The following is a 26,695-nucleotide window of genomic DNA, read 5'->3' on the forward strand; positions in this document are numbered from 1 at the left end:
CAGAGGAAGGACTATGATGAAATAACAAGTTTACTTCAGAGAAAATCCCATGGAACTTTCCCATCATTTTTCTGTGCTTTTATGCTAATTTGCAATATTAATAGCAAGAGAATTCAGAAGTGTTGAGAACTTTATAAATGTCTCTCTTTTGAGTCTATTTAGATATAAGAAACTCAGAGAATGAGTTTGTCCATGCCTTGAACAAAGATAGTCTTATTGCCTCTCGTTCTGCAGGTGAGGCTACCTGCAGAAGTTACGCTTTGCTTTTACGATCAGTATCCACCTCCTATAGTAGATGTAGCTGACAGTTAACTTTCATTGGAACTTAGTATGCCATGCCTGCATTTATATATTTCTCTTCCAACTAGAACTTAATGATGACAAGGTTCCAAGCTTGTCCAGAAGCTGGGAAGGTGAGTTTAGGCACATATCTGTGTAGAAAATTTGCTGGTGTTACTGTACTTCTGTGGCTCTTAGAAGTGGCATACAGTAACCCAAATACAGCACTCGTAAGCGAGATGGTACTGAGACATATTGATACAGCTACAGTGATAAACCAGTATAGGATACCAGTAAATTTTTTTGTTTAAGTAATTCTGAAGACAAACTCTTAACATTCTGAAATTGCAGATTTGCAGTATGAACAATAATAGTATACAGAATTTCAGCTAATGGAAGTATTTTGCCCATCCACAAGGGGCCAGAACAGGATTAGCTTGTCAGAGTGTATTGGTGCTTTGCTTCTTCTAATTTTAAATGTCTTAAGGGAATGGAGATTTCATCATAGAGACACTATTTCACAGCCCATAGATCTTTCTGTCAGGAATATTCACCCTGCAGTCTCTCAAATTTTTGCCTTTCTGAGAGGCAGATGCCAAAACTAGTGAAGGCCAGGGAAAGTTCTAAATAATTTCCTCATTAAAGAAAAATGAGTCACAGTATCAGAGACTGAATGCTGCTCTCATCAGCTCCTTTAACAGTTTGAATGCTGCTCTCCTAAGTATAAACATAAAATTTTAATGTCAAATTGAGCAGGAATTCTACGAAAGCAAATAAAAAATTCTTCTGAGATAAAAAATATCTCTCTGATTCACTCTAGTAGATTTCCTCACATAATCTACTCTATCTGCTTTAAACATGAGAGAACTTGAGCTGGTTTATAGGCAGTGAGACCTTGCAATGAAATGGAGAAGTGGGAGTTAACTTTACAAAGATACTGGCTTTCTCCCAAGCAGTGAGTGCTGACAAGTATAACCATATTACTAAAATCACATCAGCAATGTGATATATTAAATAAAAACATGATTGTCTACAGCCAAAGCAGTTTGTATTTTGTCCATGAAAAAGCATTGTGTTACATCAATCTGTCCAAAAAATGGGGCACATCAGAAAACAATGTTAAGAAGGCTTTTAAAACACATCATTGAGATTACAGCACCTTTAAAAATAAACAGCACTGAATACCAACACAGGTAAAATGTCATTGTGAAACCCAGATCTGAAATTCAACGGCATGCTTTATAGCTTTCCAGTGTGTGATAAAATCTGTTCACCAGATGTACTATCTGTCTCCTGTGTAGCATACTTGAGCATCATCTAGGCCTGAGGCCCATTTATTTCATGTAATTGCCTTCCCTGTGCACACCTTAGGGCACCCTAATTCTCCATTTTATTTCAGACACTGTACAGGGTACCATCTGGTAGTGTTAAGCTCATCTCATTTTATTGCACTATTGCAGGGGCTGTATCCAGCCCTATAGTATTCTTTCAGTGGAGAGAGAGTTTGGTTACTGCCAGCTATTTATTTTTGCCAGGAATAAAGTACTTTTTTAACTATACGCATGCAGAGTTCACATGTATATCAGTCTCGGCTGAAAAGCAGGTCACTGCTTCTCACCCCACATGGTTAAAAATAAATACTGTGCAGTAACATGTTGGTATTCTGGTGCTGCAGCAGGATGGGGCCGTGTGATCTTCTGTTACCTTGTAGAGTAGAAGTTCTAAATTCTTCTTACTCCTCTGAGTAATTATATCTTTTTAGTACCTCATTTTCATTATTTCTATTAAAATGAGTAAAAAATTATTGTATCATATCTAAAAAAGGCACCTTACAGTAATAGTTTAATATTTAAAAATAGCAATATACCTTTCAACTGTACTTCACTGCAGGGTTCACTTGCTGTTATAAGCCCAAATTTACTTCTATACCTCACGTTCCTGCTGTTACTCTGTTGCTCAATCTTGTACGTTATTGCAATCAAAAATGAAGTTGAGATTGCAGAAACTTCACCTATTTCTAGGTTCTTCTTCACTGTCTGCCATTTTAATTCTCTCTCTCCTTTTGAGACTTTGTCATATATTTTCCTGGCTTTATTTTTATTATTATTATTATTATTTTTAATCTCTTTAGTGCCAGCAATTTTTTGCTCATGTTTATTGCCACTTAACTGTCTAACTACCTGATTGTGCCTACAGAGCAAGGACGTAAGAGTTGAAATATCATCAGTTGTTCCCACAGTTTCCAGGCTCCATCTTTTGCATGTGAATTTTCAAACCCTGATTTTGCTGGCAATAGGTCTGAAGCACATCAGATGTGAAAGTGCAACATCCTATCTGCTGCTGAGCTAAATTCTACTAACCTGTAAACTTGGCTGAATTCAGAGTAGTTACATGCTGATAAAGCAGATCAGAATTGTCCACATTGCAGCAGATTTACCACTGCTAGAGAGAAAAAAAAAATAGTGGTAGAAACATCATGTGAAGCAGATTTGGCTCCAAGTCAGATGCCCTACAGCAAAATACACAAATTACTGTGTTCCTTAAATGAGTGACCAGCTCCATACAAATATAGTGCTTTCTATCCCAGCTCAATCTTATGCTCTTTCTGAACCAACCTCAAAGTTCTCACAGACATAAAGGGATCTCTGACCATACGAGGATATAGGGAACAGGCTGGTAGCTTTGAGGAAATTAGATTCTATTCCTAATGTCAGGAGTAGCATGAAAGAAAAAGAAAAGAACTACTTTTCTCTCTCAATTAAACTAAATCGCATTTTCATTGCATGCCCTTCCTTCAGTGCTTTCTCTGTTGGCAATTTCAAAACCAAATTAAAGTTATCGAGATGCAGGGTAACACCTGCCCTCCTCCTTCCCCTCTATACTTTGTATTATCTTTGGAGTGGTCATTGAATACCATCCTTTTAAGTAATACATGTAATTGTTGTCTGGGAGCAGTAGTTACATCAGGCAGTGCTTCCAGACAGAGTTCAGGTAGTGGAGATTTTCCCATAAACCACAGCTAGAGGTGGCACATGTGATGTCTAATGCTGTTCTTTTTCACCCTGAGCAATAGTAGCACAGGTTCTCTTCTACTGAAAGAGTGAAATGTCGCACTTCTTTCAAGTATCGTGTAAACTGGCTTGATGTGATTTCCCTGGTTGTGTTCAGTTCAAGTGTCCCACTTCTCAGCTGTAAAGATCTGGGTGGAGCTAAATGTGCCTGAGTGCTCCCAAGTGCTGGGCCAGTGTATCTTAATCTATCCCCAAACAAGGCAACTGATGATAGTAACTTTGGGACCCCAGAAGTGTAGCCATTGATTTTAGGTGAGTAAATAAATCCTCATGCTATTTCCAGTTCTGAAAATAACTCTGTTTCCATAACCTGCTGTATATGATAAGATGATGATAGCAGACCTTCTCAGAAAATGGCATGGTGCAATTCTGGTGACCAGCACAAATTCATCAGAATACCAATTGCTGTTTGGATGCAGTAATTTTCCCTTTTCTTTTGACTTTCTTATTCACTGACTGCTAATAGCCATAGCATGGCATTAACAGCTGTGTCTGGAAATGCCACCTTCCAGGTAAAGTGAATTATCACATAATGAAATATAACGTAAAGGTAGAATTATACTCCTTTGTGAGAATTCTGTACGTTTTATGTGCACTGCCAATGACAAATGTAGGTAGATTCACCTGGATTAGCTGTCTGTTTTGATCTAAAGGACAGGTGAATTAAAAGAATAACTCTATCATTCTTTGTTGTAGGAAGAGTTTATTTTACTGTGTCCAGACTCAGCTAAAATCAGGACTACTGGATTGTAACTTGACAAGCTCTGATTCTTACCAGCCATACAAAGTGCATTTATCTGTTGTTCTGTAAATCACTGGAAGTGCCCAGTGAAGGAAAAGATTCATATTTATTTTCCTGGAGATTTCCACCTACTTTAGCTTTCAGGTTATCTCATTGTGTAAAAACATCAATGATAATCATAGTATGAAGGCTTATTCTTCCCATCACCCCATCAAAGAGAACATCCCAATGTTTCTGTATAACTCCATCTGCAAGGAGCTGAATGTCTGAAGTAAACCACCAAGGCCTTAGAGGAGAAAGAGCTCTGAAATTCTAGTAGATAATAGTGCAAAGATTTTCCACATACTAAGAAATTAAGCTTTGACGAAGGGAAGAGAATTTCAGAGCTGGCAAGGTGCGTCAGGCAGGTGTATGTGCAGCAGGGTACCAGACAATATCTACTTAAAGACTGGACACTTAAATATAATTAAGACTGTTCACTTGGCATAGCAAAAAGAAAACCCATAGATTTTTACTGATGAAAATGCAAATGTGATAATTGGAGCTAAAAAGGGGAAAAGTAATGGCACACACTCATTTCTATTACAGTTATTTTCCATTAGTAGAATGCTAATTAACCATTAATCATTTAATGATGTGTATGTAACAAAAGCAGCTCAAAACACAAATTGTCTAAATGAATATCCCAGTAGCCATCAGAGTGAGAACTGAGGCTTCTTCATAAGGAAGAGGTGTAGAAACTGTTTCCTCTTACAGAAGTTGTAGCCATGGCATGCACAAGGCCTCTGTTATGACACCAAAGAGTTATGACTAGCCAGTCAATCTTTTACTGTGAGTGCTTGCAGTTAAATGGAAGCCATACTAAAACAGACTTACCCATCTTTGCAATCAAACTGGGAGAAAACTGTCTCGGGATTCATTGGACAGTGGATTTTGAAAGCATCACGTTCTTACAAAGGTTCCATTTGAGCCTAAATGATGGCTTCTTACTGCTCCCGACTCCTACTCTGAACTCATTTCTGTTCTACTGCCATTGCATGTTTTTGCATGCATAGGTCCCTTGAGTGCTGTGCTGTCAGACCTGCCAGCATTTCCTATTTATTTCAGTCTCTGTTATGATATTGGAAGTAACATCTCTGCCTGGAAGTATATTAAATGAAGTGTGCATGCAAATTAGTAGCAAACAATCTCCATTTTACAGAAGATCCTTGTTTGATTGGTTCGTCTTACAGGACTTAATTCTGTGGGAAGGGCTAGGCCTTCTAAAACAGTCCCAAATAACCAATCCCTACATCTGAGAGAGTGCAGATTAAAATTAACCATTGTGTAGTAGATGAGAAGTAACTATTTTTCATAGGCTTTTTACCACACATTGGGGATTATGATTTCATATTATGTAAATGCATTTTATGAAACTATAACACAGAAATCTCTACTATTGTTAATGCATATTTGCAGCCTAGCAAGGGAAGTCTCCAAAAGAGCCATTTTGGTGACTTCTATCATTGTGTATGATGAGTAATAAACAAAACATGGCTTAACATCATCCATATTACAGAACAATAATAATAAAAATTGCATCCTGTCATTAACATGAATTGACAGCATCTATCCTGGTACCCTAGAAAGATATCTCACTATGAATACATGTTAAACACAATGAAAATGTTTGAATCATAGTTGTAACATGGACTGCTTGGGACAGATCTTTTGGTTGAACTGGGAGAGATGGAATGTAATCAAAATTCTGCTTGTTTTTCATATCTTTTAGCTTCATAATAATAAGGCATTACCTTTGCTACTGGACTAGTTGGCTGCATGCTAGCTCCTGCATATCGCCATCATATTTTACAAAGTTCTCTAATAGGCTGCAGAATAACTGCTTTCTATAAATAATTCCAAAGAAGCTACTACTGTTTGAACCGTCTCACTGCAATGCTTTGTCTAGAATGCCAGCTGTCAGCCTGATCTTTACACTGTAGATGGAAAAAAAACCATCCTTAGCAATGTTCTTGAAAAAATTCATCTCCAAAAAATCCAGCAGTGGTCTGTGACTTACAGGTGTGCTCCTGTTGCCACTGATTTCATGGATATTAGAACTGTACTGTCAGTTTTCCTATATGTTGCATACAAAGCCATGCTAGCAGCTTTTGTTATGCTCCATGTGTACAGAAATGCATACTTCTACCGCTATGTGCTACCATTGCTTCTGTGGAGCCAGAGGTTGTCAGCCTTAAAGCTTGATGTGTTACAAATAAAATCAGTTCTCGCCTAGTGCTACTACTGGTGTTTCTAGTATGTCAAAATACCTGGGAGATTTTGTGTGCTTGCCAAATCTGAAAGATATAAAAGCAAAGGGGAAAGAATAGCACCACTTTTCAGTACTCCTGATGAAGATTTTAATAAGGATACTTTTCCAGACTGGATGAAGTCGTAATGTTTTTTTTCTTCTTCGTCAAGTATATTCTGGTACTAAATTAGGTTTAATCTACCTGCTAGAGAGGCTTCCAGTGTAATCATGCCCATATAAGCTGAAATATTACAAAGATTTTAAATGTCTTTTGTAGGTTGAGTTGACCACAGTTCTGGATATTATTACTTGAATGTAGTTATGTGAGATTTAATTAGAACTGCCTTATAACTTTATCATAACAATCTCTCTGCTTGTAAAGATGGAAAAAAGATTAACTTAATAGCACAGCTCAGTAGAGAAAGCCAAGAAGAAAATGCTCTGGAAAAGTATTATTTGAACTCAAATATATGTATTTTGAAGATTCCTACAGGTATCAATTAAAAAATAATTTGTATCTAAATTGCATTAAAGGCATAATTTGTAAACTGGAGGAGGTAAACACTTGAAATTAAGTGTTCCATGTAATGAAAATTACTTATGAAGCTCTTTTTCCTTTCCTCCCCCCCCCACTTCACAAAACATTTGTAAAGGTAATTTCACCAGATATTTGGAGACTTAGAAGTACTTTTCTGCTCTTACAGTTCTTTATGAATGGGTAATTTTTATCTTTGCTCTAATCAGCTGAATGTTTATAAAACTGTTCGGCCTCAAAGATACCCACTAAAATACACAATTGCCCTAAAATGATGAAGATAAGATTTATTCAGTTACCCTTTAAGCACTTGGTAAGATAGTTCAATTTTTCTGCCTCTAATTTTCTCCCCAGTAAAATCCTAATTTTTTCTATTTTTCTGTGCTATTTTAATTAGTCTGTTCTCCCTTATTTGTACCAGTAAGCAGTCTTATAAGCTTGAGACTGTAAATCATTCATCCATTAAAAACTATTTCCTCGTATTGCAAGTTCAATTCATTTAGAAAAGAAAAAACCTTGGTGTGAAACAGAATTATGCAATGTCATGGACACATTAACATTTGGATCAAAATTTTACATTGTGTCAGCCAGTAAACAGTATAAATGGTTCAGATTTGCAATAAATAATTGTCTATTAATACCTTGGCGTGGTGTAGCAAATTAAAGTCTCACTTCAGTAAGCACAGATGTAGGTAAGCGCTGAGGCCTAAGAAAGCTACTGCCACGCAGCATCTGAAGGGAAAGAGAGCATCATGAAGCATTACTGTATCTTTCCGGCAATGGCAGCAATGTACACAGACTTAAACAGCAATAGGGAAACGTAGGGGGAGGAAGGTTGTAGGTGCATTTAAGTCTAATCAGGTGAGATTTAGAACCATTTGTTTTAGATGCTCTGGCAGGTGGTTTGTTGTGGAAGATTAAGAGAAGCATTTTATAATGCAGCATCGTGTGCTGTTGCATACAGAGCAGAGCCCATAATTCAGGATGATGGGGATATCTGATACTTAGGGACCTCTTGGGTCATTAAGTTGGGTCCTTTGCTGTGGTAGTCAAACATCCCCAATAATCTTATCTGTAATCTTCTTTTGTTCCACTGTCATATTTTGTAGTGTGCAGATTGCTGTCAATTGTGTTGAGATTTTCACAAATTTAATTGTTGTGTGCAATTTTGTCAGATTACTTCAGGAACTTCCCTCCCCACAGACTGTGAGCAGATGGTGCAGGACATTCAATATGTGAAACTCAAAATTCAGTTTGTTAATGTGTGTTATTCCTGTGATTTTTTTTAGCAAGCAGACATACCAGTAACTCGGCACACAAACAACTGCATGAAAGGAGACTGATGTACAGATTCAAATATGTACAAATATTTAAGTATCAACAATTATTTAGCCAGCTCCAGTGCATAATATTTTCTCTCAGCTGTCTATTGTGGTGTTACCCATGAGCCGTAATTGTTGCTCCTGCAGTTTTGAGCATATTTTTTCTTTTGTGTTGCCAACTCAGCCCATAATCCTGTAACACAATCTAGCTTGTCCATACACTAATGGGAAGGCATTAATCAAAACATTGTTCTTTGTTACAATAACTGTAGAGCAATATCTACTTATTTCGTATTTCTTACTGGTTTCTTTGTCCAAGTCTGTGTAAAAATGCAGCCTCAGTGTGCTGGACTACAAGTCCTCTACAGTATATGCTTGATTGGCTGAGTAATCTCTCTCATTCTCTTTGGCACTTTGTATTCATGTCCTTGGTGTCTGCAGCACAAGTCAGTGGATTTTTAGGCAGAGTACAAGGTCTGTGTTTTGTAGGATGGCTTATTTAAATAGGCCTAAGGCTGGTCCTGCTAGCTGCACGAGATGAGGACATAAAAACCTTCCTACAGATTCTGGCTGCTTGCAGGCCAGATGGAGTGTAGTGCTTGCTCTGAGGGAACTCAAGAATGATCTGCTTTCTGCATTGCCCTGTGAGGTGGGGCTAGTTTAAGGGATACAAATACACCTACGAGATCCAATGTCTGTGCACTTGGGAGCTCCTTGGGAAGACTTGAGAGCTTTATTCTTAGCTCCTCCAGCAGTGTTAGGGCTCTGCTCCAAACCTCTGAGGCTATTAATAAAAGCCTGAAAATCATCCATCTAGTAAAACTCATGTCACTCCTTGAAACACTCAGACTTCTCCAGCTTGCCAATGATTTCTTCCGCTTGTGTAGCGTAGTCTGTTCACATGAAGCCTTGCATAGTTACTGTGAAATAATGCATGTTATTACATGGTTATCCACATGGTAACTTCACTGGAAGCAATGGTAATTAAAGAGTAAACTCTGTTAATCCTCCTGTGCTGTTGTTTGGTAACTGTGTAATTAGCTCAGGTCACCTGTGCAAATCAAAATTGCACGATAAATTTTCCCTTCTACCATCTTGTAACAATTGCAAGTGAGTTAGAACATTGATGGTATCTCAACAGGGTACACGGAAAGGGACCTGGCAAAGCAACACGTTGCTTTCTATAAGCAACTGCTATTTTCAATGTTACCAGCAGAAAACTGAATACAGAAAGAGAAGTTAAATTTGCCTGTATGAACAAATATGATTCTATTTTTTTTACATACTCATTTAAGTCTAGGTTAATGTTACAGTGATGGAATTCCTTCCCACCCAGTTGCTTTTTAGGGACTTAAGAAATGAATTGAGCATGCTCATTTCACTCCCACTCTTATCAGTTTTGAATACTGAGCAAGGAAGCCACAAGTTTGATTGCTACAGTATGCACAGTGAAAGATCTAGTGCAGAATTTCAAGAAGGCTGAGATGTACTATTGTGATCAAAAGACAACCAGGAGCAGTCAGTGCTGCAGGGATTTTACGGACAAAGACTGCAAGTCACCTGAGATGACTGAATGTGACTTTTTTGCATAAGCAGTGAAGTTCACAAATTAACAGTGTAACACAAAAATAAACATGTAGGGATGTGACTTGACCTTGAGATTATTTTCTTTAATATTGCCTAAACTGCCTGTTAGAATATAAAGAATTAATTACATAATACATAACCAGCTTCCATCAGTGCTCCAGCAATCTGTGCAGTACTATTTAGGATGCTTTCCCTATGACACTTTTTCTATCTCCAATATATCACACAGCAAACCCAACATAACAGAGGCACACATATCAATGTGAACAATATCATCCCGTGCAGAAATTTTCACAGTTAATTAAAAAAATCAAATATAAGCAGCCCAGCTTCTTACTAAACTAATTAAAAATATAAATACAATAAGCTCTGACTGAGCTTTTGACAGGTCATTAAAAACACAAAATTGAGTCAAGTACGAGGACTATTTTCAATATATGTCAGAATGAGGTAAAATAGTGAAGCTGAAGTTAAATTAATGCTGTTTCTGTTTCCACTGTTCCTCACCTGGCTTCTGTGGCTGTGTGCAGTTCTCCAAAGGTAAAGGTCTGAGCAGTTTAGTCTACAGAGTGGAAGAGGCCATTTCCACTTCCTTTTGGTTTTGTATCTGTTTCACTAGCAGCATTACCACCTATGTGTGTTCCATGCAGTGCCTTTTTAACCACGAGTTTTGGAGTAATTTTCAGTTCTCTGAAATTATTTCAGCAATAGATGGGCTCCCTCCACTTTAAGCATATACTTTAGAAATAACTTCAGTTAGAAATACAGCTGTGGTTTTGTTGCATTAGCAGGGATAAGATCTAGTAAGCATTTTCCTTCTAGGAGCTTTAATACTGTTGTTTCCCATGGGAGTCCCAGTCCTGAAAGTATCCATGCTGTGTACACCTTAGTTGATATCTCAGTTCCTCCCTAGGGCGAATAAGTACTTCCCTTGATGAGTTCGACTTCTTAAGGTTAGTTTGGTACTTGGCTGTAAAATGCCATTCTCCTTGGCACCTTTGATGCTATATTTGTAATGTGAGATATTCTCAAATGTAACAACAACAACAAAAAAAAAAACCAGAAAAAAAAGTATGGATGTAGCCACTGTGATCATTGCCCCTGTTGTTCTTGAGTCATTAATAGCATTGTGAATGTGCTGAATACCTTTGTGTTTCATTTCGGCCTCAGGAATATTCCTTATTTAGTCTGGAGAAAAGTGTGGAGCACCACTGTGAATGAAAGAAAGCACTATTTCCCAGTGTGCTCCAGCTTTCACTTACTGACCTCACACCGATTTATTTGTATGCAACACTCAGGAACAGTGTGTAACATAGTTTCAACTGAATTTATTTCCAGTGTGTTTTGGCCTTCCTATAAATTGGCACCAAACTCCTCTTTTATTTTATTTTTTTTTTTTTTTTCTGGAGGGGGGGGGGATCTGAACTTGAAAGATGTTGCTTGAAAGATATTGCTTTCTAATGTTAGGAAAGGAGATTGGGCATCAAAACTATCCCCTTTTGTGACTGTGGCAAGAGCCCCTATGCTGAGCCAAAAGCATGTGAAGTATCCCAACTAAAGATTGCCCAAAGAACAGAAGAGTTTCTGCCTCCGGGCACATCTACTTCAGAAACTTCCCTGCAGCAGTAAGCAAGAATGTGAACTTAGTACAGAGCTCTGTAACACTCTACTGAGAGGCCACAGGAGGATCAATTAGTGTAAAGCCGCTGAAATGCTGTAGTGTCACATTCTTGCTTGCTGCTTGCTAAGGCCCAGTAGGCACTAGTGCCCTCTGAACCTGTCTGCCCAGTACGGAGTCTCCCAGGCTATAGTCAGGGCTGCTGAGGTTTGTCCTTGCTCTGGCTGTTAGGATTTGCCTGTGCTTGTTTGTGTGTGTGCTTCAAAAAGCCAAAGTTCTGCATCAAGTTGTGCCTTGAATGAGGGAGTCAAAGTGCTAGAAGCTATCTTAGCCAAAGAGTTTAGATACAGATGCACAACTTAGTAATGGTGCAGGAGAGACCTGAGAAAACATGGCAAACAAGTATTAATGCTGGATCTTCCTCATTCTCTATTCTTTTCTGCTGCCTCTACATCAGATGGGTCTCCTTTTTATCCCTAGCATTAAGTTTTTATCACTTTACTAAAATACTATAAATCAATAAAATAGGGCAGAAAATTGCTTTCTTACATCATTGCACCAACATGCCTCTTGTATGGTCTGGAATGACAATGAGAAATCCATCTTTCTGTGGATGAAAATGCCCATTCCCAGTATGAGATGCAGTTATATATGGCTGAAAAATCCAGAATAGATATTAGCCTCTGCCGGGATGAGAAATGCCTCCTTCACTTTTCAAATGTTTTGAAGATCAAGACAAAATTCCAATTCTCTAAAAACAAGATATTAATAATTAATATTTATATTCTCTCCTAAAACTCTTTTCTCAGTCATTCTTATTCCTGATAATGTTTGCTTGAATTTCATGCCAAGCTCTATAAAAACCTTTTTTTTATTTTTTTTAATTTTTTTTTTTAATTTTTAAATATACTCACTAGGGGGAATGCTCATAAAATTCAGCCTCAGCCACAATCTGGACTATGGTCTGCCAAGCTCCACATAAATAAATCATCAAGTCATTCTGGCATCTTCTGGGCCAGAAGGAATATCTTCGGGGTAGATTTAAAGAGACATTGCCCTGTGTAGTGTTTCCTTTGTGGAGAAGACTGAGCAATAGCATAAAGACTACTTTGAATTGCAGGCACTGGGGTTTTTGCAGGTAACTGCTGCAACAAATTACAGTCGTAGACTTTTTAATTCCAAAATCCTGACTACTTTATTTAGTCTTCCCTACTGCTATCCTAGCAGAAGTGAAATCAAATACCTGAGACCTCAGAGCAGTGTGAGCGAGTGATACTGGAGGTACCGATTTTGCACTGAAATGTGCGTAGAACACACAGCAAGCAGCCATTTGAGATTTTCTCTTTGCAATCTGAATACTGAAACAGGGATAAAGCAGCCAAACTTTTCTTGGCTTTGCAGCTTCTAAAGCCAATCTAAACATTGAGACGTGAGACTGCTGCAGCTCCAGCAGAACACTGGAGCTGGCCTGACACAAGCTGGCTTGCCATCCCTCTCTCACTCCCTTACACCCCATGGAAGGAAAGCCTGGGGGGTACGTTGAAGGCCCTCTGCAGGCATCCCAGGGCTGACAGAAGGTAGGACACCACAAAGGACGTGTGCTCTGTGGTCCAGACTCAGAGTTGAGTACTAGTCATGGCACCTCCATGCTGGCTAGGACTGATCTCTGGCTGTGAAATTGAGACTTGTTCACCTATCCCTTGTGGGGACAGCTAAATAAGGACGTGTAAATCAGATAATAATCAAGAGAAAACAAGCCATAGCTGGTTTGTCAAGAGTAGACCTTGGGCCTCAGTCCTTTCTGCCATTCACAGTTCACTGAAATCAATGGAGTTGTGCCTGCAATTACACCACAGGGAATTTGGATCATTTTATTTGAACTGTGGGAAGTTACTGAACAGTAACAATAACACAGAGGAAAATTGCCTTATTCCAGCTTTGGTTAAAAACCCCAATTTGGACCAGGTTCACTGAAAGGTTCGAAGCCATTCTAGTGCCTGAGGCCATTGGAGAGATCTGGGTGGGCAGCAGGGAGAAGTCAGGCAAAAATGAGCTCAGTTTTTGTAGCTGCTCCTTCATTTTTAGGAAGAAGTCTGAATTTTCTGAGGTTGTTAGGGGTGAAATGAGTGTTTACAGGTGCACAGCGTGCATGTACACAATGGAACCAGAGACTGAGTGACATCCATGCTCAAATCATCAGGAAAATAATGAGTTGTTACTGGACCACTAATCACCTGAAGGTGATTCCCTGTGAACCAAAAATCCGTGCAGTTTGTTTTTGCCTGTCTTCACTGATTTCTGGCATGCAGAGGAGACTCTCAGCTACAAAGTCTGAATTTTAGAAATGATCAAATCTTGGGGAAGCTGTGATTTGGCCCTTGAGATGAACCATGACCTTCTGAAAAACTGGATGCTAAACATCAGGTAATTTTACCATGGCATCTTCAGATTGTCTTCTACAAAAGTCTTCTGCTAATAACAGTGCCTACCAGTAATGGTAAAAATAAATAAATAAATAAAGAGGTGTTTTAGGTGATCTATTGAAGATCATTTACCTGTTTTGAGAGGCTTACTGTTATTGAAAGTTCAACAGTGGAAAAATGTATCAATCAGAAACTCCTTCTGAGTTGTACTGAAATTAAATCTTGGTGCTCTGTTTTGTTTTGTTTTGAATAGTGGCATGAAGTAAATGGCATACATGCTGTTGGATCCATATTCTCTGGATATATTTCTGAACTGAAAAGTGGCACAGAGAAATACGTGCCAGGGAGTTACAGGTTAAGGATCATTTACATAAATTAGCAAATTTGCAAATGAATTCATCTAGTGAAAAGTAAGACACGGGACACTGCATTTTAATAATTGACATTCCACTTGAAATGCAATGTTCTTGAGGAGGAAATTGAGCTCCAGGTTGCTATTAGAACCAGCGGAGCAGCAAGAGCTGGAAAGAAATGCCATCTCATATTATGCGAGTTACTGCTCCTGAATAACAACTATCTTCCATTCTGAAAGACTTTCTTTTAATAAAACTAGTACTGTGATTCTGCGGGAATCAAGAAAAATTCAGTCATCAACAATACTGGAAATACAAGGAAACAAAAATCCGAGAAATCTTTGTGATCTGGTGCTACCATTCAGCTAGTAATTCGTTGTGCTCTCAAGTAATCCTTCTTTTTCTACTTTCTTTGGCAGCCCAATCTCCCCACTTTTCAGTTGCACCCAGTAGTTACGGGATTACCTCAAAGTATGCAGCACTGATAGAAAATTACGAATTATCTAATTTTTTTGTTCCCTGTCACAACATAGGTTGAATTGCAAACACAAAGATAAGTGATCCACTTAGCTGCTTCCTGCTGTCCTGATCAGTTTAGAAACACATTATATTACAAATATTATTCTTGATACAAAACTAATGACTTTCATAAGGTGCTAGTCAGTCTTTCAAAGTCACAATACTTTCATTGGATGCCATAAATACAAATTATGTGCTCACAGAGAGCTGGAAGCAAATCTGTCCCTTGCAATGTTTCTTAGTGTAATTTAAAAATTAACTTAAAGTGAACCAAATCATCCTCTCAGTGATGTACTTTTTCCAAGATCACATACAGTAGGTGTGTCATGTCAGTGAATGCCAGCGAATTTTCTCCTCTTGTAATATTCATGAATACTGATGAGAGAGTTTTTGTTATTAATCTGACTGCAAATCTGACATCATGCATAGAGAGTACTGTGCTCAACTTCTTAACTGAAAGCATAAAGCAACAAAGTATTGCTACCTGCATGCAACGGTTGATGTTTTGTTGTCCTAACTTCCCTTTTACTTCTGTTTTTATGTAATTTATTGCAGCAAGATGGATAAGCTGAGCAGGTTCTATTCCCTTTTGTTTCTCTCCCTCGTTTCGGAAATTGTTAAGATTGGTTGAGAAGCCCCCCTGAATGAGCCAGTTGCATTAATAATATTTATCTTACTGAGTGATTCAGATGTTTCAAAGACAAACGTAAGATTCTTAACTGTAATGAGCTCAGGCTCAATAAAGGAGTTGGCTGACATCTTTTCTCTTCTGCATTCTGATACACACTGCAGACCTTATACACAGGTAGATTAAGTATATTTGCAGCATGCAGTGATGCCCTGATACGCTCAAATCACTGACCTCACTGGCACAGGAGCAAATTCCTCTAATTCTTGTTCTAATAAGGGGCACCTACTGAGTCTTTTAGTATGAAGGCTTGTTGAGAAGTATTTTCCTGTGCTGATAACAGACTGGATAGATAAAACTTCAATTTTATTCAACTTTATTCTTAATGGCACAAAAATAAGTGCCACAGATATTAATGGGAATGATCAGGTGGTAGATTTATTTCAAAATTAAAGAAAAAGAAAGCAGTTCTTACACTTGTTTTTTTCCAGTGCACTGTATTTTTCCCCCACCAAAGCAGCACTGTAACCTAGGTCAGAGAGTCCCCTGTGCTGTATGCTCTGCAGAGAACTCAATTGGCTTTGCAGAGGTTCACAGCTTCACCAAATAAGACTTTACCTTTAAGAGTGCAGTAACACTGTGAATGCCTTTTCACCAGGGTGTCACTGATGGATCTGAGCAGCTTTTCATGTATGCGTGCTGCAAACTCTTTATATTTTTACATTCTAATAACAGCGAACGGCATAAATTATCTCTAATTCCTGATTCTGTGAGGAAGCAGCCATCTGGTCTAATACCACTGTGACAGTGATATAGGACTGAACACTCTGTGCTTGGTCTGCTGCACAGAAAAGGACAATAGGACATATTTTAAAATGTCAGGATACATCAGAACCATATTCAGGAAAGTTTGCATTTATGAAAATTGATAGTATTGGAGATATATCATGATGCAGATCTAATCATGGCTGCTGGTATGGTGAATTAAATTAAGAGCTGATTTGAATTTTTCTAATTAAAGATGTGTTATTCCTTCTCTCCTCATGTTTTCTTTTCTGGTTTAAAAAAAAAAAAAAAAAAGCTTATGAAAAAATATTCAGGATAGCTCTGTGATTCAGATTTTTAGAAAAACCCTGCAGTCAGTGGTAGTTTCTCTCAATGGATGTTTGTTTGTATTCCAAAATCAGTGCTGATGTTGCATAAGTGTTTAAACCAGAAAGACCTGGGAGTAAGCTTCCCCAGGTACTGCAGGGCAGGGTGGCAGTGGGCACAGCAGCCCAGCAGAGCCTGCACAAGGTGTTCTGTGCCTTCTCTCTGGCCCTCTCAGAGCTCTTTTATCTGAGTGCCTTCAATGCCTGAAATATACTCACTAAAAATGAAGGAAGGGCATCAAGAGAAAGAAGTTTTATTTATGTGGTTGTAAGCTCCCTTTTAAGGTAAGCAAACATTAGCTAGATCAAAACCTATCAATTCATTATTTACCCCATGAAATTAACTACAGCTTTGTTTTCATATTTACTTATCTAAGTAGCTTGTTTATGTAACTGCTCGTGAAAAGCTGTTTGTTTTTTGTTGTTGTTTTAAATAAAGCCAAATATTTTTTCCAGAATTCCAGGATCAGAAACTTAAAGTATCGTTTTTGGTGTCACAGACTGTGTGTTTTCATTAGTAGCCTTAATGACTTTAAGAAATTTACTGTATCATTTTAAAAATAAACATGAAACAGTTCATTTCAAAGCATGAATAGTAGTTAACCTATAGAGGTCAAAGAGTTAAATACTGTAATGGGATTTTTAAAAGGACTTCTTAATTTTATGACCAATAATATCGTTTCTAATTTTATGTACTAGGAGGAGCCATCAAATTCATACTCCAGGGTGTTAGCTGATCACAGGGATAAGAAACAGTCCTCTCATCCCTTTTTGCCATGTAGGACATTGTGTAATTAGCCAGCTGTTTTCTTTGAAGCACCTAACCTAGGCCACTGGCGAAGACAGAATGCTCAGCTTGAAGGATAATTGATCCAATCTGGCATGGTAACTCTATGTTCACTTGTCAGCTCTTAAAATATAGATTCTTCAGATCAAAGATGGGGCATTTCTGAGTTTTTATTTTGCTTTCTGAGTATAAGAGTGCCAGAAGTTTACATTACAGGAATCCCTACAGAAAGTGGTCCTTCTGGAGCGTATGGTGTTATATTAGCTAGTTAGAGTTGTCCACTGCTGTGTCTACCTTTAAGGAGGTACAGTATACAGAAATAATATTTGCAGGGCATTACTCTTAAAGATGCTATATTTGCTAATTCAGGTTGTCAAATGTTGAGTCACTGTTCATTGTGCATTGTTCAGTCCCTCTTGTCTGCTCTCCTACCCACTACAATAACATCCTGGGAGGACTAGAATGTTGCTTTCAGGGACTTTCTTAGAGACATAAATATAATCATATTTATTATGTTATTATTTGTGAAGGAAAAGGGACGATGAACACAGAGAAAAGCCAGTGAGCTTAGCCCAGCTCCTGCCTTTGCAGGGACAATCTCCTGTGATATTTGAAGATAGATTCTGTGAGGTGCAAAGTTTCTGAAGATTAATTCTTTGTCAAATTTCTTCTGTTCCATTCTTAACTGGCTATAATCTTCTAAAGTCACATGTACTCTAAGATTCCTTATGAATTCAGTTGTGCATGTTTTCTCCTTCTGATCCTTAAACTAGTGAAGAAACCCACTAGTTTTCACTCTTGTTTCTTTTGCTGTTTCATAACTGAAGTAAAATCCAGTCAAATCTCTTGGGGTCTGTGAAATCCTAAGCTCAAGCCACTTGCCATTTCTGCTAGATAAAGTGGAAGCCATGCTGGTTTCCCAGACTCTTGTCAAATGATTGCAATTTAAGTAGTAAAAACAATGGAGAAGTTGGATAACTACTTGTGCTTAACTCTACTTTGCATATATTTAATACCTCCGTCACTATCCTCTATCCATATATGTTGAAATTGAGTTTTGGAAAATCTGTGAGTTTTGAAATTCTTTTCCTCTCTCCTGCATTATATGGGGATCCTTGGTGACCAGTCAGTGCACACAACATTCACAGCCATGTTGTGGCACAGCTTGTCCAAGTGTTTGCTGCTACAGACGAGGGAAGCCATGACCCCTTTCTGGTGCTATGACCATACCAAGCCCATTCAACATAATGAAAACAAACTTGGCAAGAAAAAAAATTGATAGTTGTATTCATTTTGTCAACTGAATGAGAGGGTGAACAACAGTCTGTTTTGCTAACAGTATATTTCATCATTTTGCTGTGGTGTTTAACATGACCCAACATGCCTGGAATGGAGAAAAGCAGTTGCTGTTAAATGGTTTTACTTTAACATATTGTGCTTTGGTCTCATTGGGTTTCTTCCTGGTCAGACAAAAGATCCCTCACTTCCCTTTCTTAATTTTTCCCTGGAAAAGCTGAAGCTAGTGCTAATTTGTACCTGCAGCCTATGCTGAGCTTTCCTTTAGTCAGAGAGCCAAAGAATTCACTGTGGCAAGCATTTCTTTTTTGTTGTGAAATTGAAACAGTGTCTTGACTTTAAATAGAATCAAATAATATCTGGTCCAAGACCTGCAAACATCTGTTAATCAGACTCAGGAAATGCTAATGAAATGAGAGTTTATAACAGAGATACTGATAACAGGTTGCTGTGTAACCAAGAGAGATCTGTGCTATTTGTCATCTTCTGTGAACTCTTCTACATCTGGATAGAAATTGCATGTGTTCATTAGCACATGTTCATGGACAGTAATGAACTCAAAACTGGCAGACTTTTTCTGGACAGTGCAAAATAGTTTGTGTGTGCTATATAATTATTAGAATTCCTAGAGGTTGTTCTGAAGAAGTTCAAAGCATGGGCCATAGTTTATTTTTAAATATATTTGAGTAGATTTTGCAGTCGGCATATGACAGAAGGAATCTGAATTTTGTCTTTGAAAAACCACCACTGTAGGAGCTGGATTATTCATTCCTATGTATTTTTCCTGTCCTAGAAACATGACAGAACAAGTAAGAAAGAAGAAGGAAGGAAGGAAAAGGAAGGAAAAAAGAAAAAGGAAACAAAAAGAACATAGGAAAGAATACAGAAAAAAACATCAGAAAAAAAAATGGGAGGAAAAGAACAGAAAAGAAAACAATGGGACAAGAGGGGGAAAAAAAAAAGAAAGAAAAAGAAGGAAAGAAACTTGGAAAAAGACAATTCCAGTATACTTCCTGAAAGGATTTTCAGTAAAAGACTAATAAGCCATATACTGCGACAGTACTGTAAGTCAGAGGAAGAAGGCTATGAAATGGAGTGGGCAGCTACACACATCAGGACCACTAAGGAGAAAGGTAGGCAATTCTTTACTGCTTTGATACCTTATTTTATTTTAAAAGATTGAAAATTGTATTTATTCTGCATTAGAAATACAAATGGTACATTTTTCCATGATACCCCACTGTCCTGCTGGCAAGTGTTTTCCGGTCAATCAATCAGTCGCTCAAGCAGTCACAATCTTTAACCACATAAAAATCTATTGAGAACAGGTTTTATTTACAATGGTGGCCTGGCCAAGGAAGCTCACAAACAGCAATATGTAACATCACTTACAGACATACAATCACTATTGTATATTACTAGAAAGCACCCAAACATATCACCAGGCATAAATCAATTATATAAAATACCACAAACATCAAATAAACCAATAAAAGAGGGAAGGTCATAACACCACCAGACATGTCATGAATAACCACCACAAACATCAGCCTGTGATTCATCCAGAGTATGAATAAAAAAACAACAGGAGATATGCAAGCCATTCCTGTTAGACCGTTTTGTATTCTGTTAAAAATTTGATACTGTCTTTTGATACTGCTTATTTTACGTTACTTCTATTTATATTTCACTAAGAACATGAATAATTTTTAAGATCTATGTTAATTAAAATAGAGGGGCTAATTTTTTATATAAATGTGCATTTCAGCACTCACCCTTTTTTTTTTTTTAATTCATTGCGTATAAATATTTTCATGCTTGCCTATAACTGGTAATGCAATGTATTTAATATTATTATTCACTATACTATTATGGTTTTGTCTACTGAAAGAAATTGGGCACAGAACACTATGGAGGACATAGTTTGGTATAATTGTCATTGTCATTTCCCCACCTCTGCCCCAGATTGTGAATATACATAATTCAAAAACCAGTAAGATTTGAAGAACACCTCTGAAATAATATTATGGACGTGTTGAAAGCTTCAGGTATTCATCACCTCTCAGAATCTGCACCAGTATTTGTATATTTGCTGCAAAAAATGCATATAAAACCAACATTACAGTTGGTCTTTAGAGAGCTGAGAGCTTAAGCACAGGACAACATATCTGCAATGGTTAAATATGATGATTGCAATCGATCAATTTTTAAATGCTGAACTATAGTTTTCCAAGAGTGTCTGCATTCATCTGTGTCTTATTCCCAGAGGTCCATGTTGAATGCTACCAGTCTAGAGGGGTCCTATTCTTCTGTGCTCTCAACTGTAATATGTACTTATATTTTTCCAGAGGCTGCAAGCGTTTAGCCTTCACAAATTCTGTTTTGTTTGATAGTCCTGGACATATGCTTCTCACAGAAATAAATTACTGCATTCAGAACAGATGTCCCATACATATCTATCGGAATAGAATTTTAGGAAATAAATAATATAGAACATGCTAGCTTTCACCCACTGGGTAGCACTCCATGTTACTCAATATGAAGGTAATATAAATAAGCATTACTTTCAATATGTCAGTCAGTATTGGCAGAAAATTAAATAGTATGTCTCATCAGATATAGTTTTCAAAAGGGAAGTCAATGAACTACCCACAGGTGATGAGGTGGTGATATTGTCTGCCATTTAAGCTCTGATAGCGTTCAGCTGCTGTGAAACTAACAACACAAACCTGCCTACTAACTTGGCAACAAAAGTGTTTCATTGCTGAAAATGAGATTTGCTTTTAAAACCGCTTTATAGCTAAACTAAATGTATTTGTATGGAAAAAGTAGATGAAATCATTTGGTTTATTTATATACAGCCTCTTCCAGATGTGGAGCTTATTCTAAAATTCAGAATAAATACATCATCCAAACTCTTAATCTAGATCTGGTTTTAAACTGATGGTACTGGCTGAAAATCAGACTGCCATCATTTCAGATTAGTCATCTTGCTTTGTTGATAACATATACACCTAGAAGCAAATACTGCACATTTAAAAAATTCCAACCCTTCTATGCATCCATTTTTCAGATACAGACCCAGCTAGTATATGCTAACACTAAGCAATTTGTTTTGCAGCATGTCACATAATTCTCTTTTTTTTACACCCAATATCTATGATTAAGAAATGTAATACATACTAAGAAAGTCTTAGATAATTTACACGATGCATTAAAGTGTTTTGCATGAGAATATAGTATGATGCAGACAGCAGAAGAATTATGTCTTTCATTAAAAGGTTTGCAACTCAGTGTGCTATGATATAACTATAGCAGTTTTTCTGTCTCGGTGAAGGTTTTTTATTTTAAACACTGCCTTGAAAACCAAGGGATGCATATGCAATAGCATTACTTTAGCTATATGTTTTAACTTAATATCACCTCTTAGTAATTACACACTGTCAGTTTACCTGCTGTCCCAGGGTTATGGGTGAACAGCTATGCTGTCACTGTTCTTCATCTCTCTGAATCTTGATGTAAGCAGTAAAATAAGATGGCATTTTTTCATTATTTAACATTTAAAAAAAATCCGAGTTCAAAGCCTATTTGAAGCAGTTCATCAAGGATGATATACATTAAGGTCAGGATTAAAAGAAAACCAATTACATAGAAGAAATATGATTTTTGCCACAGATCCTTTATGTGCAAATTAGGATGTGTATTTGCAGCCTAATTTAGAAAGCACCAAAGGACAACTTACAGGGACACAGGGTTGCTTTTGGAGGATTTCAGAATTTGTGTTTCCAGAGGAATTTAAGCAGGAAAGAGGAATTGCGCACTTGGCAGAAGACTTGTGTTTGGGGTAAAATCTGATTTTCACTCAGCAGGTATTGCACTATCTGAAAAAGTACTTTAGGTGAGGACATCTTCTAACTGCCAACTGGGAAGCTTCTCTGGATTGGAGTACTCACAAGGTGCAGCAGCTTACACAGAGGCTGTTCTGTTCCCTGTTCATATCTTCACCACATTACCGACAGAATAAGAGAGAGAGCTCTGAGGTGATGCAGCATTTTGGTGCTATATGACTGCAAGAATGGTTTACAAGGCTGGAAAGGCTCAGCTGTTTGACTTTCAGGGTCTGTTTGAGAGCAATTGGACTGCATTTCAGGGGCAAAGCCAACTATGCAAAGAGTCATATGGATGGCTTCCTTCTTTCCAATCCACCGAAGTTAAGATCAACTTGCTGTGGCATTTTCTACCTGTTTTTGTTCTCTCACTGCGCTCTTACCACTTGCCTACTTCACTGTATGCTCATCAGTTCTTTTTATATTAAATGTTTGCTTAGAATATGTAGTTTCCACTTCAAAAATCCTCTGCTACATTTTCAGGAAAAAGAAAGCAAAGGAGTGTAGCACTTTACAATGTCCAGGCACAGTAACTGGCATTTTATGGAGTCCTCATCTCAACATGTAGATCAGTGTGATAGGTAGTTACACTAGTGTATTATTGTACTATATATTTGAGCTTTTTGTGAAGGTAAGAACAATAGTATCTGTCTAACAATGGTAGCTATGAACTGAAATGCAGGAGATTGAGTTGTGTATCTAAAAATCGCTTTATAATAATTAATATCAGATGGTACAATAGCTAACACTATTTTAGCTATCTGGTAAAACATTGTGCAATATCTTGCACTCAAACACAATTCCTCTTTTTTTTGCCATATTTGATTTATGTCACACATAGACTTAATAAATCCAAGGCATTTAAAGGATTTTTCCATAAATTATTCTGTTAGTATGTGGTCTTTGATTAAATTTGTCAAGCTGTATTTAAAAACAAATTGAAGAAGCAGTAAATCTTTTGTTGTTTGGCCAATGCACACTTGTATTTTGGTGCAGAAGGATAATGTTCTACTGTGAGTGCAAAGCTGCCAACACTAAAAATTTGTATATCCTCACAGCAGCTTGTTTATGACATGAGAAAGCTCAGCATGTCTTGTCCTGCAATGACACTTCACCCTAAAGGGGCTGCAATATTTCTTCTGTCTCCTTCTCCCCACAGACTCTGGCAGCAGAGTCACATCCAAAGGACTTGGACAGCAGTGTGTTCCCAGAGTGTAGGAGAAACCCTAAAGAGACACAGAGCTAAAACTGTTTTTGTGCAACAGAGTGTGCTCAGGTTAATGAGATTAATACACAAAATCCTGACTACTATAATGCTTTTTAAGGCATTTGTGGGACTTGAACGCCTTTTAATCTAATGGAACATTCAATTCACCAAAGATACCATGCACTAAGGCACCCTTTTATGGGTGGTTTTGTCTCCTTCCTGCTAACTGAACTGAGTTCCAGACCTCCATAGAGAGATCCCTGGCATTTGCTTGCTGTCTAGTTAATAATTTGCTGAATGAATTACAAACCATCTCCCAAATGCTCTGGGAATCTGAAACAGTGCACGAGACACTGTCTCACCTTATGAAAATGCAGTGAATTGAGCTGTGAGTGAAAATGGTGGTAGCCATGTCCCTACCTTCAGGCGCAGGCTCTCAAAATGGGTTCTTGCTAGTGCTTAGAGAGTGTGTCTGTGGAACTTATTTATTTCATATTCAATCAGCTCAGATGAAGAGAAAATCTTTGACTTATTCAATCCTTTGTCACCTCGTATGTTTGGAGCAAATGAGCCATAGCTGATACTTCACCTGATAACATTCTTTTGAGCGTGATCCAGACCAGAGCAATGGGAGAAACAAACTATCTCTGAAATTAACATTCACAAAAATAGGAATTAAAATAATTAAATTTAACCAAATTAAAACTCTGTTTAGATCTTCCTGAGTTCATCTCTGACACATAGTGTCTTAAAGGTGCTGCATATCTTGCTCTGCAGCAAATCGACATCGACTTCTAGAATCATTGAATCATCGAATCATTAAATCATAGAATCAGTCTTATAATCATAGAATGGCTTGGACTGGAAGGTATATTAAAGATCATCTAGTTCCATCCTGTCTGCCATGGGCAGGATTGCCACTGACCAGGTCATCCAGAACCCCATCCAACCTGGTCTTGAATGCCTGCAGGGATGGGGCATCCACAACTTCTCTAGACAGCCTGTGCCAGTACCTGACTGGCTCACCTCTGACTGACATGGGGCCAATAACTCTGTGTTCGCCTTTTTCTGAAGTTCTGACTCAATCCCTTGTGCTGTAGCTTTCAGCGCCAAAGATTTCTCATAGCAGAAGTCCCTGGCAGCTGAATTTTGAATGTATGAAGTTCTACGTACTAAAATGGACATACAAATGTATTGGAAACTTCTAATTTTAGTACCAATCTACCTTAGGTCAACAATTGTGAAATAATTGTGACACAGTAAGGAGATCGGTGCTTCACACAGATTAACTGCTATTTTGATAAGGACCAAGGTATTCACCTGATAAAATGTGCTCTGTCTCCAGAACAACCTTTAAGTACTGATTAGGAAATAACTGTTGAGACCATGAACTAGTAATAAGAGAAAAACATATGATTAAAGAGCATCTTAGTAGGCACTGTAATTCTTGTATTTCAAGTACTGAAACCTGAGATAAGTATTGTAGAATCTGTGACAAAAATGGCATGCTGTTGTGTAACTAAACACTTTGGTTAGGTGTATACATGCAAGAGCTCTGAATTATTTTCCTGCAGACATCCATTTTTCTAGTATTTCTTAACTTTGACATGCTCAGCCTTATCACCAGTGAAATGCTGAATCGGTGTTGAAGGTAAAGTGAAAGAAGGCAATTTGTCTGAGGTTTCCAACTTAATATGTTAGTTAAATAGCCTGCGTCTTATGATATTCTCATTTAAAAATAATCTAACCCAATTCAAGTTTTCAGTGTTGCATTTTCTTATTTAGCTGGTGCTGAGATGTTATAAATGTGTGGCAAGTAGGTGTGGTAACACACTTGCTCTGTACTTCTCTAGTTTCTACACACAAGGAACAGCAGAATAGTTTTTTAGTTGGCCTTTAGTGTAGGATTTACACAGTAATTTGAGCTTCAAATTATAGAAACCTGCAAATTGTACAGTGTAAAATATTAGAAACATTGAGTTCCACAGCGTCAGGTTATCTTAGTTCATAGAAATAGAAATTTGTTTTAAGTGCCAGAGGAAATGATATATTATCTCAAAAATTGAATACTATGTCTTCAAGAAGTAGTTAGCAAGGGCACTAAAGGATACAGAAAGCTCTGTTCTTTCAATATATGAATTTTGAAAATTATTTGCAGTACCTGTCTTTTTCATGACAGGAGAAAGAAAAGGGACATTGCTGGTTGTTATTAATGTCTCTGGGATCCTGACTTCTGTACTCTGGTCTTGGAAGTTTTGTCACTTAATGTACTTGGCTAATGTGAAAAATGGAATGGAAAAAATGATAATATAATAGTTTCATCTGTCAGTTTTACATCTTGTATGTATAATCATATTGCTAGAATTTGGTCCACTATTTAAAGGCAGGCCATTTTCATAACCTCAGGAATAAACAAGCTACTCTAAAAAGACTAATCAAAGAATTTTTTGAATGGTATTTATTGCTAAGATTTAAATTAACATAAAGAAGGACAGAAAACCAATCTATTTTATGTTAGCATCTTTTTTTTTCCCCTGTGATATTACAGTGTAACTATGTGATCATGCATAAATGTGACTTTTAAAGCCACTGGTAGACTTTGACATCAATGACCTGATCGTGGTAATTGTTTTAGCAGAAATAATGTGCTTTGTTAAAAAATGAATCCTTATTTTGATAGCATTTTGTTGATGTTTCCACAACCATCCATTTTACCACGTGAATTGAGAAGACATAGCTGCACGTATTACGTATTGAGTCCTGTGACAGGGTCCTAATGTTAGAACTGCAAGACCAAGTCTACAGTTTCTGGAAACTAACAGCCTACCTTTATAAGAAATGTCCTGCTAGTTCTCCAGTAAACATGCCAGACTTCCTCTTGTCATAGCTGTGGGTTGATTGAGGAATATGCCCTTAGACTACTGAGGTAGACTGTATGTTTTTTGTAACTCCAGAAATAAAATTCCAGAATGAAAGTCTCACATCCATTAGCATGGATAG

Source organism: Gallus gallus, chromosome 7 (assembly GCF_016699485.2).
Source record: "Gallus gallus isolate bGalGal1 chromosome 7, bGalGal1.mat.broiler.GRCg7b, whole genome shotgun sequence".
NCBI lineage: Eukaryota > Metazoa > Chordata > Aves > Galliformes > Phasianidae > Gallus > Gallus gallus.